We start from the raw sequence: 13,901 nt of genomic DNA, 5'->3' as shown, positions 1-13,901 counted from the left end.
ATGCAAAAACTGGTGGCCAGCAGGACTTTGATTAAGAAACAAACAAAAACAAAAAAATAATTTTCTAAAATGTTTGTGCAGTGGTTTTGTGACATGTTACCAAGAGAATTCACATATTCAGGTCCTAAGGAAGGATAGCTTTTTAAACTTATTTTAATTAACAATTCTTAATTTACATATAAATCCCCCCATTCCCTTGCCCTCCCATCCTCCCATGCCCACCACCAACTCCTCCAACCACCCCCCACCTACTCCACAAGGATAGTGAGGCCTTCCATGGGTGATCATCAAAGTCTGTCACATCATCTGGGGGAGGGCCTAGGTCCTCCTTCATGTATTTGGACTGTAAAGTAGCCCTCCATAGGGAATGGGCTCTTAAAGTGCACTGGGGATAAACACTGGCTCCACTGATAGAAGTCCCATAGAATGCCCAGGCCTCCTAGCAGACGCCCACATTCAGAGGGCTTGGTTCAGTCCAATGCTGGTTCCCCAGCTTTACAACTAGGGTCTCTGTGCTCTCACTAGGTCAGGTCAACTGTTTCTGTGGGTTTTTCCAGCACGGTCTTGGCTCATCCCTCCTTCCTCTATACAACTGGATTTCAGGAGTATAGCTCAGTGCCTAGCTGTGGGTGCCTGCTTCTGCCTCGATCAGCCACTGGATGAAGGCCGTAGGAAGGCAACTAAGGTAGTTATCAATCTCATTATAGGGGGAGGGCATCAAAGGCAGCCTCTCCACCACTTCCTAAATTCTTAGTTGGGGCCATCACTGGGGTCGCGGAACATTCCCCTAGTATCAGACCTCTCTCTAAACCTATACTGGCTCCCTCTATTAAGGAATCTCTTGGATAGGAAAAAGAGAAGGGGAGAAGAGGAGGAGGAGGAGAACAAGAGGGAGCAGGAAGACTGACACCTGGCAGGAATAGAGGAGAGCAATAAATCAGTGATAACATTTTAAAAATAGTCAGGCTGATTAATTTTGTTCTTTGACAAGTTCAGACATGGATATGCTATATGCTGGTTCCTCTTTTCTATTCTCTGTCCTACTGAATTCAAGCTACTCTTTGCCCACTAGTCCCTCTCCAGGATTCATTAATCTGTCTTGTATCCTCCCTCATTAGTTTAACCAGGCCCATGTGTATGACCATTGGATTAGGACTTTGCATTGCTTTGGAGCATTACATTGCAGCCTGGCAGGGTCAGTACAAGAGAGGCAGACTACACCTCTCTCAGAATATTTTAGTTGCAGCAAACAGTGTATCAGTGAGAGCCTCTGCCCACCCCCCCAGCCCCTGAGCCCCTGAGACCCTTCACTATCCATGACTTTTATTCTTTTTTTAAAGTTTTTATTTTAATTAAAAAGAAAATTATTTTACATGTCAATCCCAGGTCCCTCTCCCTCCCCCCCCCCAGCTAACTAACACCCTACCTATCCCATACCCTTTCTGATCCCAAGGGAGGGTGAGGCCTTCCATAAGGGATCTTCAAAGGCTGTCTTATTCTTTGGGACAGGGCCTAGGCCAAACCCCTTGTGTCTAGGCTCAGGGAGTATCCCTCCACGTGGGATGGGCTCCCAAAGTCCATTCTTATGCTAAGGATAAGTACTAATCCACTACAAGAGCTCCCATAGATTTCCAAGGTCTCTTCACTGACACCCACATTCAGGGGGTCTGGATCAGTCCCACACTGGTTTCCCAGGTATCAGTCTGGGGAGCAAGAACTCTGCATTGTTCAGGTCAGCTGTTTCTGTGGGTTTCACCAGCCTGATCTGGACCCCTTTGCTCATCAGTCCTCCTTCTCTGCATCTAGATTCCAGTTCAGTTCAAGGTTTAGCTGTGGGTGTCTGCTTCTACTTCCACCAGCTGCTGGATGAAGGCTATACGATGTCATATGAGTTAGTTATCAATCTCATTATCAGGAGAGGGCATTTAAGTTAGCCTCTCCTCTGTTGCTTAGATTGTTAGTTGGTGTCATCTTTGTAGCTCTCCAGACATTTCCCTAGTGCCTGATTTCTCTTTAAACCTATAATGTCTCCCTCTATTATATTATCTCTTATCTTGCTTCTTCTGTTCTTCCCTCAACTCAAATTCCCTGCCCCATCATGTCTTCCTCACCCCTCCTCTTCTCCCCTTATCATTCTCTTAGTTCCTTCTCCTCCCCACTCCCAATATGCTCAGGAGATCTTGTTCCTTCCTGCTTCTCCAGGGGACCATGTATGTCTCTCTTAGGGTCCTCCTTGTTTATTATCTTCTCTAGACACATTACATGCATTTGAAGCTACTGTGAGTCTATAATTGCAATGACTGTGCATCTTGCCCACAAGGTGGCTAATCTTGATTGTCAACTTCACTGTATGTGGAATCAACACACATTGTTATTTAGTATCACATCAAGAAATTAAAAGAGAAGAATATAGCTGGGATGACATTAAAAAGTAATTTGCTCCCTAGCAGTGAAAAAATAAATAGCCAAAGTCTCTTACTTTGCAACTTGATTGAATATAGGGGACAGAATAAGTCTGCAAACTTTGCAACATATAAGGGAGCACAATGAGCTACAAAAAAGGATCATTAAAATAATAAAAATACAAGAGGGACTTTGTGTGGAGGAGCGGGGATTAATGGAAACGAGGTATGAAAAGATATTATAATGGTAGAATGTGATCAAAGTTATGTATAGAATAGTGAAAGACTGAGTAATTTAAAAAATTATTTTATGCATTTGTATATGTATGTGTGTCTGCGTATATTTGGGGGGCTTGTGTCTCTGTGTCTGCATGTTCATGTGCCTTCAGAGATCAGAAGAATGCATCATCTTCCTTGGAGCTGGAGTTCCAGGCAATTGCGAGCCACTAGACTTCAGTACTCAGAGACAAAGAACTCTGGTCTTCTGCTGGCACATCAATTACTCTTAACCACTAAGCTGTCTCTCCAGACCAAAATAAATAAAAAAAAATAACTGTCCTGGATTGGGGGGTTGGTTGTGAATAAGTGCATAAAATATATTTCATGATGAAAATGAAAAAGCTATTGTGAGGCACCACAACTTCAGGATGGCTATTTTAACAGTTCCTTGAAAGGTATAGACTTAGGGCACTGTGGGTGTATGTAGTATTATTTGGTACTTCTTTACAATAAATGTTTAATAAAAGTTTTGGAAGAAATGAAAAAAGAGGTATTGATTAACTAAATTGATATAAGTGAACCAGAAGAGTTCCCCTTTATTTATTTGATTCTGACTTAGAAATATCTGAGAATTACAGAATTGAGAATATAATCTACATATGATGTTAGTCTACTTGTTCCATATTTTTTTCATCTAGACAAATACGCTCTCATCTCCTTACTAGGGAAATATAAAACATCACACATGTATATCTAGCTATTTGTTATTCAAATCCTCATGTTATTTTCATTAAACTTGGGTGTGGGATTCATTAAAGTTTAACATGTTCATCATGGATAGCAGTTTTTATTCATTAAAAGTAAATGACCCATGTTCAGTGACAAAACTCACAATTTTTTTCCTTATCCAAGAAAACACAGGACAATGTTGAAAAATACAGCTGTAGCTTTCATAAGATATTTTCCCATGATGATCATTTGGTTTTGATTCATAGCTTCATTCACTGTGTAGCAACTTAACTTTTACATAGGAACTGGTTTCTTGAAAGCTTTATTTAATTTCCTAGGGAAATATAAAGCATTCAGCCCATAAGCCAGTTTGAAAAGGCAACTTTTGTACAAGCATGGTTGCCATTGATTCAGACATTATGAGAGACAAGTACTCATTTTAGCAAGTACGTTGAAATTACAGCATCATCTATGATGGACTCCTCTTATTCTTTCATTTCATTCTGCATCCCTCAATTTCTGGCTATTACAGATGCAGCCTGTATGAAAGAAATTAAGACTTCTTTCAACTCCATTGTTCATTTCTTCTCACATGTTAGTCTAATGCATGATTTGAGAACAAAAATGTTATATAGAAGTCACCATGTAATTCAAAGTAAGCAGGTAGGAGACATTTATGACAACACTCCCAGGAGAAGAAAAAAATACAATTTTACTCTCAATGAGTGTCTTGGCTAATTTTATATTTCTCTGATAAAGTGTCATGACCAGAAAAACTTAAAAAAGAAAGCATTTAATTGGGGTTCATAGCTCCAGAGCATTAGAATTCATGACCACACTAGTGGCTACAGGCATGGTACTGGAGTGATAACTGAGAGTCTTACAGCTCATCAGCAGTCACAATAAAGACACAGAGAAAACTAACTGAGCATGGTGTGGGGCTTTGAAATCTCTTTTAGAAACCTGGTGATACACCTCCAAACCCTTTCCAAACATTTCCAACAACTATGAGTCAAATATTCAAACATATGAGTTTACGAGAACCCATTCTCATCCGAACCACCACAGTGAGTAACGCATGAAGACCTCTTCCCACAGCACACTGGGGGTTTTGAGTGAGCCTGTAAGTGTGAATTTCTCCCCATGGAATTGACCAATGAGGCTTTTCTGTGGTATTCCTCACTATCAATTGGTCAGAACTCGCTAATATGCCTGTTTATAAACAAAAATGGAAACAGTAGGAAGCTATCTCATGGACCGGCATGGGAAGGAGTCATTTCTTATTACCTGTGAACTAGCACAGAGTATTACCTGTGAATTAAAACAGAGGGATGGTAGGACAGTGTGAAGCAAGCTAGTTCAGAAGGACTGTGTAGTTGGTGTTTAGTAATAAGATGACAGTCCTTTGAGTGGTGTGGTTACTACTAATTATGAACCTGACAGGATAAGGTATGACATAGAAACGAGCCTCAATGTGTACCTTTCAATTAGATTAACTGTGAAATACAGTCCATTCTTTCTTCAAATTGCTTTTGTCAGTGCATTTTATCACTCCGACAGAAAATTGAGTAAGACAAGGAGTAAAATGCACTCTCTGCAGTAAGTGTATATATTTTAAAAGTGGTTTTTTAACATGGTTTAAGATGGGATAAATTATAATGAATCCCTACTTCTCTTCACTCTCAGTATCCAGGACACTAAATATAAATTGGTTTTATTTTGGATAGTAGTGTATAGTTTCTTGAACTACCATTTCATATAAACAGGTATTTATGGAATTGTAGAGGTGCTATTTAATTAGCAGCTCATTGAAATAAATAGCAAAGCAGTTAAATGCAAATATGTAAAAAATTATACAATAGTGACTAATAATGTGCTCAGGCTAATATTTTGTTTTAAAGAAAGCAATTTCATTTATCCAGCTCAAAAATTGGGGGAGGACATGTACTAGTTAATGGATTTAGATGAAAGATTATACAATAGTGGTTGCTTTGCCTTGAATCCTTTGGGTTTTTCCCCTGTTATGGGTCCAGTAAGTTGCAAATAAATTTCATCTTGTTGACTTACCTATACTCTACATTTTGAATTCACATGTCTTAGAAGGCTGAAGAGCAAGTGCTGTGTAATGATTTATGAGTGAACATGACTAAGCCATATAAATATAAATTGGTGGTCAAGCATTGCTTGACCAGATATGTGGTCAAGCATTGCTCAGTTTATGCGATTACTTCTGGATGAGATTAAGCTTTTTATAAGTAAGCTACACCCAAATTACCCTGCCTAGGAGTGAAGAACTTAACTAATCAAGGAGACATGAATCAAACAAAATGCATGGTAAGGGAATAAAGAAAGGAAATGAGAGCATGTCTTTGAAAGAGAACAAGGACAGGTGTATGGTTGGGGATAAAGGGAAGAGAGAAATTATGTAATTATAATGTCAAAAAATTAAAAAAATAAGTCTTCCTGCCTAGCCAGGTTCAGGTTTTGGTCTATACCAACCATAAGGATCAGAGTTAGCCATCAGATTCAAACGCAAACAAGAACTCTTTGTGTGACTCCAGACACTTGGATTTTGGAATTCCTGGAGTTCAGAACCTTGGCACTCAGGTTACAACTTACCTGAACCTAAACACCTGTTGCTGTATATTTCCTGCTTACTAATTGCAATTCTTGGCGCTTCCTCAACAACATAATTGAATGACCCAATTCCTTATAATGATGAGCGAGAGGAAGGAGGAGGAAGGAAAAGTGAAGAAAGTGGAGAAGGAGAAGGATGAGAATGGGAAGGAGAGAAGGAGGAGGAAAAGGTGAGGAGGAGAAGGTGGAGAAGTAGAGGAGGATGAGGAGAAGAAGAAAACTATTGACTAAATAGCTGTAATAACACTATAGCAACTACTCACCCCCATCGACCATAAATAGGTTCCTTCTGCAATCTGCATGGACTTGTGGTTGAGAATTTCAGAAGATTCTCAGATGGGAAAACAATACGAAGGAGAGAGACATTATTGATTTGTAGGCAGAATCAAAGATTAGCCTTTTATAAATAAAATTTTGATATGTGTATCTGCAGAAAAATGGACAAGATATTTTGCTTAGATTGCTTAGAGAAAGAGAATGACTTGAGGCACAAAATTGTAACTTGCAAACCTATTTATGAGAAAGTAAAGGGTGGGTTTGTTTGATTTCATGTCCACCCACTGACAATTATGTATCCTATGCTTCAGTATGAAATGCTCCTTAATCCACAATTCCTCCATTGCCCATCAAGCTTTTGCATCTGATGCATGTTCTCTCTAGAAGTGTCTTAAAATTCAAAGTAGGGAAGCTCATTTTGTCTTGTCAGTTGACCATCATATCCACTTGTAATAGTGCTTGTCTGTTTCTTCTGCAGAAGCAAATAGTGTACTTCCATACTGTCTGATATGTTGTTCACTCTCTATGTTTATCCAACTGCAAATTTGTATCTTTGTCTTATTGAATTCTAAGGAGCAGGAATCAGGTTTAAGCTGCATTAGCCTTCAAGCCTAAGGACTTGAAATAATTAAAACTACTAGTATATGCTTAATCTGGCTTTGAAAAGAATTGGTGAATAAAAAATGAATAACAAAGGTAAGAGGATAATGAAAAATGAAGGTGTAACTAATATTCATTAGCTTCAAACCCATGAGTATGCTATTTTTTCTTGCTGGGATAAAACACTATAATCAAGACAAGTTATAGAAGAGTTTACTTAGGCTAATAGTTTCAGATGGCTAGAGTCCATGTTGGCAGAATGAAGACATTGTGGCAGAAACAAGAAGCTGAGGGCTCACATCCTGAACCCTAAGCAAAACCCAGAGAGAGTGAACTAGCAGTAGGTAGTGTTTTACTCTTAAAACCTGACTCCCTCACCCTCCCTGGGGAGCAGAAATGGGTTGGGATGGGAGGTGGGTGGGCAGGGGAGGAGGTGAAGGAGAAAGAACTGGGATTCACATGTAAAAGAAGCTTGTTTCTAAGAAAAAAATGAAAACAAAACAAAACAACAACAAAAAACCTGCCTCCAGTGATTTACTTCCTCTAATACAGAGCCATACCCCATAAACTTCCCAAACTGTGCCACTAACTAGGGACCACACACTCAAATTCCCAATACTACAGGGAAAACTCATTCAAACCACCATACCCTGAATAACTAAAATATGAATGAAAATAGTGGAGGTGCTGTAGATATATCCATGCTATGCTGGAGATGAGAAAACTTTATAACTGGTCAGTATTTCTAGGTTACTCAGACCACAGTTCCAGCAAATGGTGCTGGGGAATTCAGATAAAATTTTATAAGCATAGGAAGGAAAACTTTGTTCATATTGATAACAAAACACTGTCAAACTCTTTTCATAACTCAGTCTCAGAGAATCAGGAACACCCCACCCTAACCACAACTCTCAGTTTTACTCAATTCTCTGCTAGTTTCCTTTTTTCCCCTTGGGAGGACCTTTCAATGTGGGACTTGTCAGTTCCACAATGGCATGTGACTCTACTAGCAACTATCATGGAAGATCACTACCTTTCCCTTGTGTACATGCAGAACTCTAGAGGAGCCAATCTTGGCACCATTGTAGACCACTCTGGCTTATGGAATGCGAAACATGGAATGTGGTATAACCCTTGTCCAGATTTAGGTCATATATGGTTCTCAGGGTCAAGGCTAGGCTTAACCCTGCCTGAGGGCTAAATAATGATGCTCCAAAAGAACACCTGAGACCTCTTATTAGCAGATGGGGATGTAACAAACCACAACAAATATGTCTCCTTTCCCACAATATTATCTCTTTTAATATGTAGAGACTGGTTCATCATCTTACTTGCGATTTTCTGTGGTAGAAACTATTGTGTGAATGATTCCATTACTGGCTTTTAGTTTTGGCTATTTTTCTATTACTGAAAATTACTTTTAAATTGTATAAAATAAGGACTATGTGTGGAATTTAACTATACAAAGGTAATAAATATAATTCCTACTAAATGTATAAGCTCCTAATAATATTCCTATAAATGAGGCCAGTATTGGTAGAAAAAGGCCCAAAACGTATTTCTATTGGAACTCAAAAACTTAGTTTAGAATTAAAATAGCACTCTCAGTAGAAATTGATACGACTTATAGTTTGTAAAATTCCAAGTTACAGCTTGTTGAATGATTCTATTCACTCTTCAGAGAAACTTGGAATGAAATTGTCTTAAACCCCCCTTTGAAAGTTGGCATTACTGAATGGCATTCTAAAATATTCACTTGCTTAATTGTGGAAGATTTTGTTAGGCTTTTATTCTATGCAATTTTAGAGTCAGATTGGGTCCAGAAATTAATGAATCAGGAAATAACTCAAAATGATTCCTGAAAGGCTCCAAATGAGGCAGTGCTTTGTAGTGAAGAGAATAACAGAGCCACATAGTTGCAGGCAATGTTTCTGTACTTGACACCAGACCTGTGTCAACACAGGCAGGTCAGTTAAATTCACCAGGGTCCTCTGACCTGAGAAATGAAGAGGGTTGGTGTGATGTTTTGAAAACCCTCCTCTAAAAAGAAATCTGTAAAACTGAGCCTATTGAGAACTCAATATCCCTGAAGGCACACTTACTCTAATTTCAAGATTATTGATACCCATATACTTCATCTTGTAGTAAGGACAGATCTAGTAGAATTACAGAGTTCAATCCAGAGATTATGAAGATGAGTATATTGCCAATGCAACAATTATCAAAGCCAACTTTTGAGACCCAGTAAAATCAAATAGCAGATTGTCATGAGTTTCCCCAGTATACTGCCCACAACCAGAATGACTGTTTAAAAGTAAAATGTCAAGTTTTAGCTCAATGATAACCTACTAAGAGTTTAATAAAAAAGTGGGTCTTTCCACAGGATGTATTCTTTATGCCATTGCAGATTGTCTGAATAATAACTCAATGTCCTTCTGTCTATCTCTGTTTTTAGTATTCATCTAATGAAACAGTCTTTTATAAATAGTGTTTAGTCCTGTTCAAATAATGATAAAATCTTTAATAAAATCTGCTTGAAACTTTGAGAGATGGTTTGTTTTGGCTTCATAAAATATCCATGTTCTAAAATGCTAAAGACCTACTTGAAGTTTTGCAGAGGAAGGAATGAAAAATACTGTCTGGGAATCCTAAATATAAAATACAAGTATCTATATATTGTTCTTATAATATTTAAAAAATATTCCTAACACTCTGAAAACAATTTGTATCTTTCTATCTCCTAGAGAACAGCGTTGCATGCAGTATCTCTCAACACTCTTTCAACATAGAAAAGTAAGGTTTAGAACACAGCATATACATGCATACATATATATGTGTGTTTATGCATACATGTGTATATATGTATTTATGTATGTATAATATGTATATATATAATGATGTCAAGAAGATGAATGCATTAGAGTACATCTTGGATTTAACATATATAAATAGGAGACTTTTGTTTTGTTTTCTTTTGTTAATAAATGTGTTCTCCTATGTTTTAGTATTTTGAAGAGGAAATAAAGACTATTAAATTATCACAGTAGTGTGCAATGATGAAATAGTGTTCATCTTGTTATGTTACTACACAAACGTAAATTCTAATAGATGCTATCCTATTCACTGACTTAACAGGAAGTTGAGAATAAAAGTTGCACTCAAATGCAGCAAAGCACATTGTCACCCAGGATTTCCTATAAAGATTCAAAATCCATTTGTCTACCATAAAGAAAAAGAACCGAATATAAATACCTCTGAAGCGACAAGCATGGTGACATAGCTGCATGCAAGTCACTGAGGTAGGATTTTGGTGGGATTGGATAAACGAAAACATAAGTGGAATGCAAAAGAACCATTCTGAGCGAGGTAACCCAGTCACAAAAATACAGGCATTGTATGTACTCACTCAAATGTGGATTTTAGACATAGAGTAAAGGATTGCCAGCCCGCAGCCCAGGCTGCTGGAGAGGCTGGTAAACAAGGAGGACCCAAAGAGAGACATACATGGTTCCCTGGAGAAGGGGAAAGGAACAAGATCTCCAGAGCAAATTGGGAGCACGGGAGGAGGGCAGAGGGAACTAGGAGAATGAGAAGGGGAGAAAAGGAGGGGTGAGGAAGACATGATGGGACAGGGAGGTTGAGTTGGGGGAAGAAGAGAAGAGAGCAAGATAAGAGATAATATAGCCAGTTGTGGTGGCACATGCCGATAGGATTTACTGAAGAAGGCAGAGGCAGGAGGATCAGGAGTTCGAGGCTAGCCTAGGCTTAACTTTATTGCCGGGCGTTAGTGGCACACATCTTTAATCCCAGCACTTGGGAGGCAGAGGCAGGCAGATCTCTGTGAGTTCGAGGCCAGCCTGGTCTCCAGATCGAGTACCAGGATAGGCTCCAAAGCAATACAGAGAAACCCTGTCTTGAAAAACAGAGAGAGAAGAGAGAGAGAGAGAGAGAGAGAGAGAGAGAGAGAGAGAGAGAGAGAATATAATAGAGGGAGACATTGTAAGTTCAAAGAGAAATCAGGCACTAGGGATATATCTGGAGAGCTACAAAGATGACACCAACTGACAATCTAAGCAACAGAGGAGAGGCTAACTTAAATGCCCTCCCCTGATAATGAGATTGATGACTAATTCATATGACATTGTATAGCCTTAATCCAGCAGCTGGTGGAAGTAGAAGCAGAAACCTACAGCTAAACCTTGAACTAAACTGAAATCCAGATGCAGAGAAGGAGGACTGATGAGCAAAGGGGTCCAGACCAGGCTGGTGAAACCCACAGAAACAGGTGACCTGAACAAGGGAGAGCTCTTGGTCCCCAGACTGATACCTGGGAAACTAGTGTGGGACTGATCCAGACCCCCTGAATGTGGGTGTCAGTGGGGAGATCTTGGAAATCTATGGGGCCTCTTGTAGTGGATCAGTACTTATCCCTAGCATAGGAATGGACTTTGGGAGCCCATCCAACATGGAGGGATACTCTCTAAGCCTAGACACAAGAGGGTTGGCCTAGGCCCTATCCCAAAGAATAAGGCAGACTTTGAAGACCCCCCTATGGAAGGCCTTGCCCTCCCTTGGGAACAGAAAGGGTATGGGGTGGGTAGGGCGTTAGTTGGGGGGGTAGGGGAGGAGGGGAGGAAGAGGGACCTGGGATTGACATGTAAAATAATTTTCTTTCTAAAAAAAAAAGGAAAAAATAGAACTGAAGGAAAAATGGACTCAAAGCATAGGGAGCAAGAGTGATGACTCTGCGGTAAACAGTATCACTGAAGACATAGAAATGACAAAGGTAGAGCTGGGCATGGTGGCATGCAGCTACAATACTAGCACTAGAGGCTGAAGCAGGAGGATCAGAGGTTTGAACTCTGTCAGTGTGGTTTCATAGTGAGAACTTACCTCAAAACTGTATACAAAAAAAAAAATCAAATAGAAACTCTGGGCAGAGACAACAATAACAATACGGAAAAAAAAAATTCCATTCTACATGGAGGGATGCTCTCTCAGCCTGGACACATAGGGGAGGGCCTAGGCCCTGCCAGGGATGATGTGACAGACTTTGGGCATCCCCATGGAGGGCCTCACCCTCCTGGGGAGCTCAGAGGGGGGTTGGGATAGAGAGTTGGTGGGGGAGATGGGGGAGGAAGGGACGGAGAGGGAGCTAGGATTGACATGTGAAGCAGACTTGTTTCTAATTTAAATAAAAATAAATTTAAAAATCCATCAAACAATTTCAACAGCAGACTCAATAGGGTGGGAGAGAAAATGGGTCATCTTGAAGACAGGGCAGCTGAGATCAAACCAGACCAAGATGCATCAAGAGAAAATGGCCAACAAAAGCGGGAACAAAAAAAGAGCAATCCTGGGAGAGAGATTGGTTTCAGGATTCCCCAAAACAAACGCTCAGAACTCACTGTGCTCAATTCTTTGTTCAGTAAATTTTTCCAAGCACCTTTTATAAGATAAAAAATTTAAATTCAACCTTTTGCAAATTTTTACTTGGTCTACAGTGAAAATGGCAGCCGACTTGGCGTCCAGAGCCCTGAGCCTACAATTTGTGCTGTGTGATCAGACATCCCTGCTAGTTGCAGTCCAGTCTCACACTCAGTAACTAAGTGACCCCAGACAGACCCTAACTCCAAACCTTGTTTCCTGATGTTTAAGCCTGTCATGGGAGACAGAGATAGGGTGGTTGCGTAACATTGATTTTTCTCCCACCACATCAACTATCCTTAATTGGAATTTACTGAACTTCCTAGTATTGCTGTTAGACTTGAAGCGACAATTTAAATAAAGCAGTAGGCATAATAAAAGGAGTTAGGCGCCTCCTGATGTGAGGTGGGAGGGAGCATCATGGGAAAGGTTATGTGTTCTCCAAAGAACTAATTCCTTAACATATCCTTTCTGGAGGTGAAATTCCCATTTATAACATAGTCAAATGAATGGATTATTTCCGGAAGGAAATTGCTTGGGCACAGATAAGTTAATATCTGCATATTATTGGAACCTTTTCATAGGATGGGATAGCATTGCTTTTGAATTGATAATCTACCTCACAGATGGAGGTATTTGCCTCTAAATCCTTAGAGACAGAAAGAATTAATGTGCTCAGAGCTATTGTAGCAACTCTTGGCTAGATATATAAGAGTGATGTGATGGGGTTTTATAAAAATCACGTCTTTTATTAAAAAAGGTTTTATTTCTTTTGAATTGACACTGTATTACTTGTTAATAGTACTTCTACAAATACCCATTATAAATATACTATCACACCACTAGCAGGAAGTAAAGAAAAGCATTAATTGGGGGGGAAAGCATCTGAAGGAAAGTTTATTAAAAGCATAAAATTTAGGATATAAATAGTTTCTTAAGCAATTCTGCTTGAAACCCTGTGTTATCTCTATTGGCCTAAATGATGTACTAACAGGCATATAAACACCCACCTCTGTCTCAGGGTAAGGAAAATAATGGGTTATGAGCTCATAGGCTAGCTGCATTATAAAATCATGTGTATCCTGGAAACATCATTTGAGTACCCCATCCTGCATTCCCAAGGGCAACTCTGCTCAACACACTGCTTTGCCACCATAATTGTATTTCATTCTACTTGGCATATTTTCTGAAACATCCATTTAGAATGTTCAGCTCACTGGCCTTAGCCTAGGACCGTCTCATCTGGAATGTCACCCCTTCAGAGTAGCCTCCCAAAATTTGTACTGATTTCTTCATTCTAAAATTCTGTTTTGCTTTTAAACAATGAGCTTCTCGGACTCCATTCCTCAGGACAGTCTTATAAACTTAGAGATACCACACAGACAAATAATGAAAACATGAAGAAAGGGGGCAAGTTTTTGTTTTTCCCTTTTAAAAACATTTCTTGTTAACTTCCATAGATGTATACAAGGTAGTTTACTCATTTTCACTCCCCAATCCTCTCTTCTAGTTCATCTTGGACCCCTGTCCACACCCCCTTATTAGCTTAATGTCCTCTGGATCGGTGTCCACATTCCCTTATCAACTTCATGTCCTCTTCCTTTTTCCAAG

The sequence above is a fragment of the Cricetulus griseus genome, chromosome 2, assembly GCF_003668045.3.
Source record: "Cricetulus griseus strain 17A/GY chromosome 2, alternate assembly CriGri-PICRH-1.0, whole genome shotgun sequence".
NCBI lineage: Eukaryota > Metazoa > Chordata > Mammalia > Rodentia > Cricetidae > Cricetulus > Cricetulus griseus.
The sequence above is the reverse complement of the archived record's forward strand: the minus strand, read 5'-3'. Positions refer to the sequence as shown.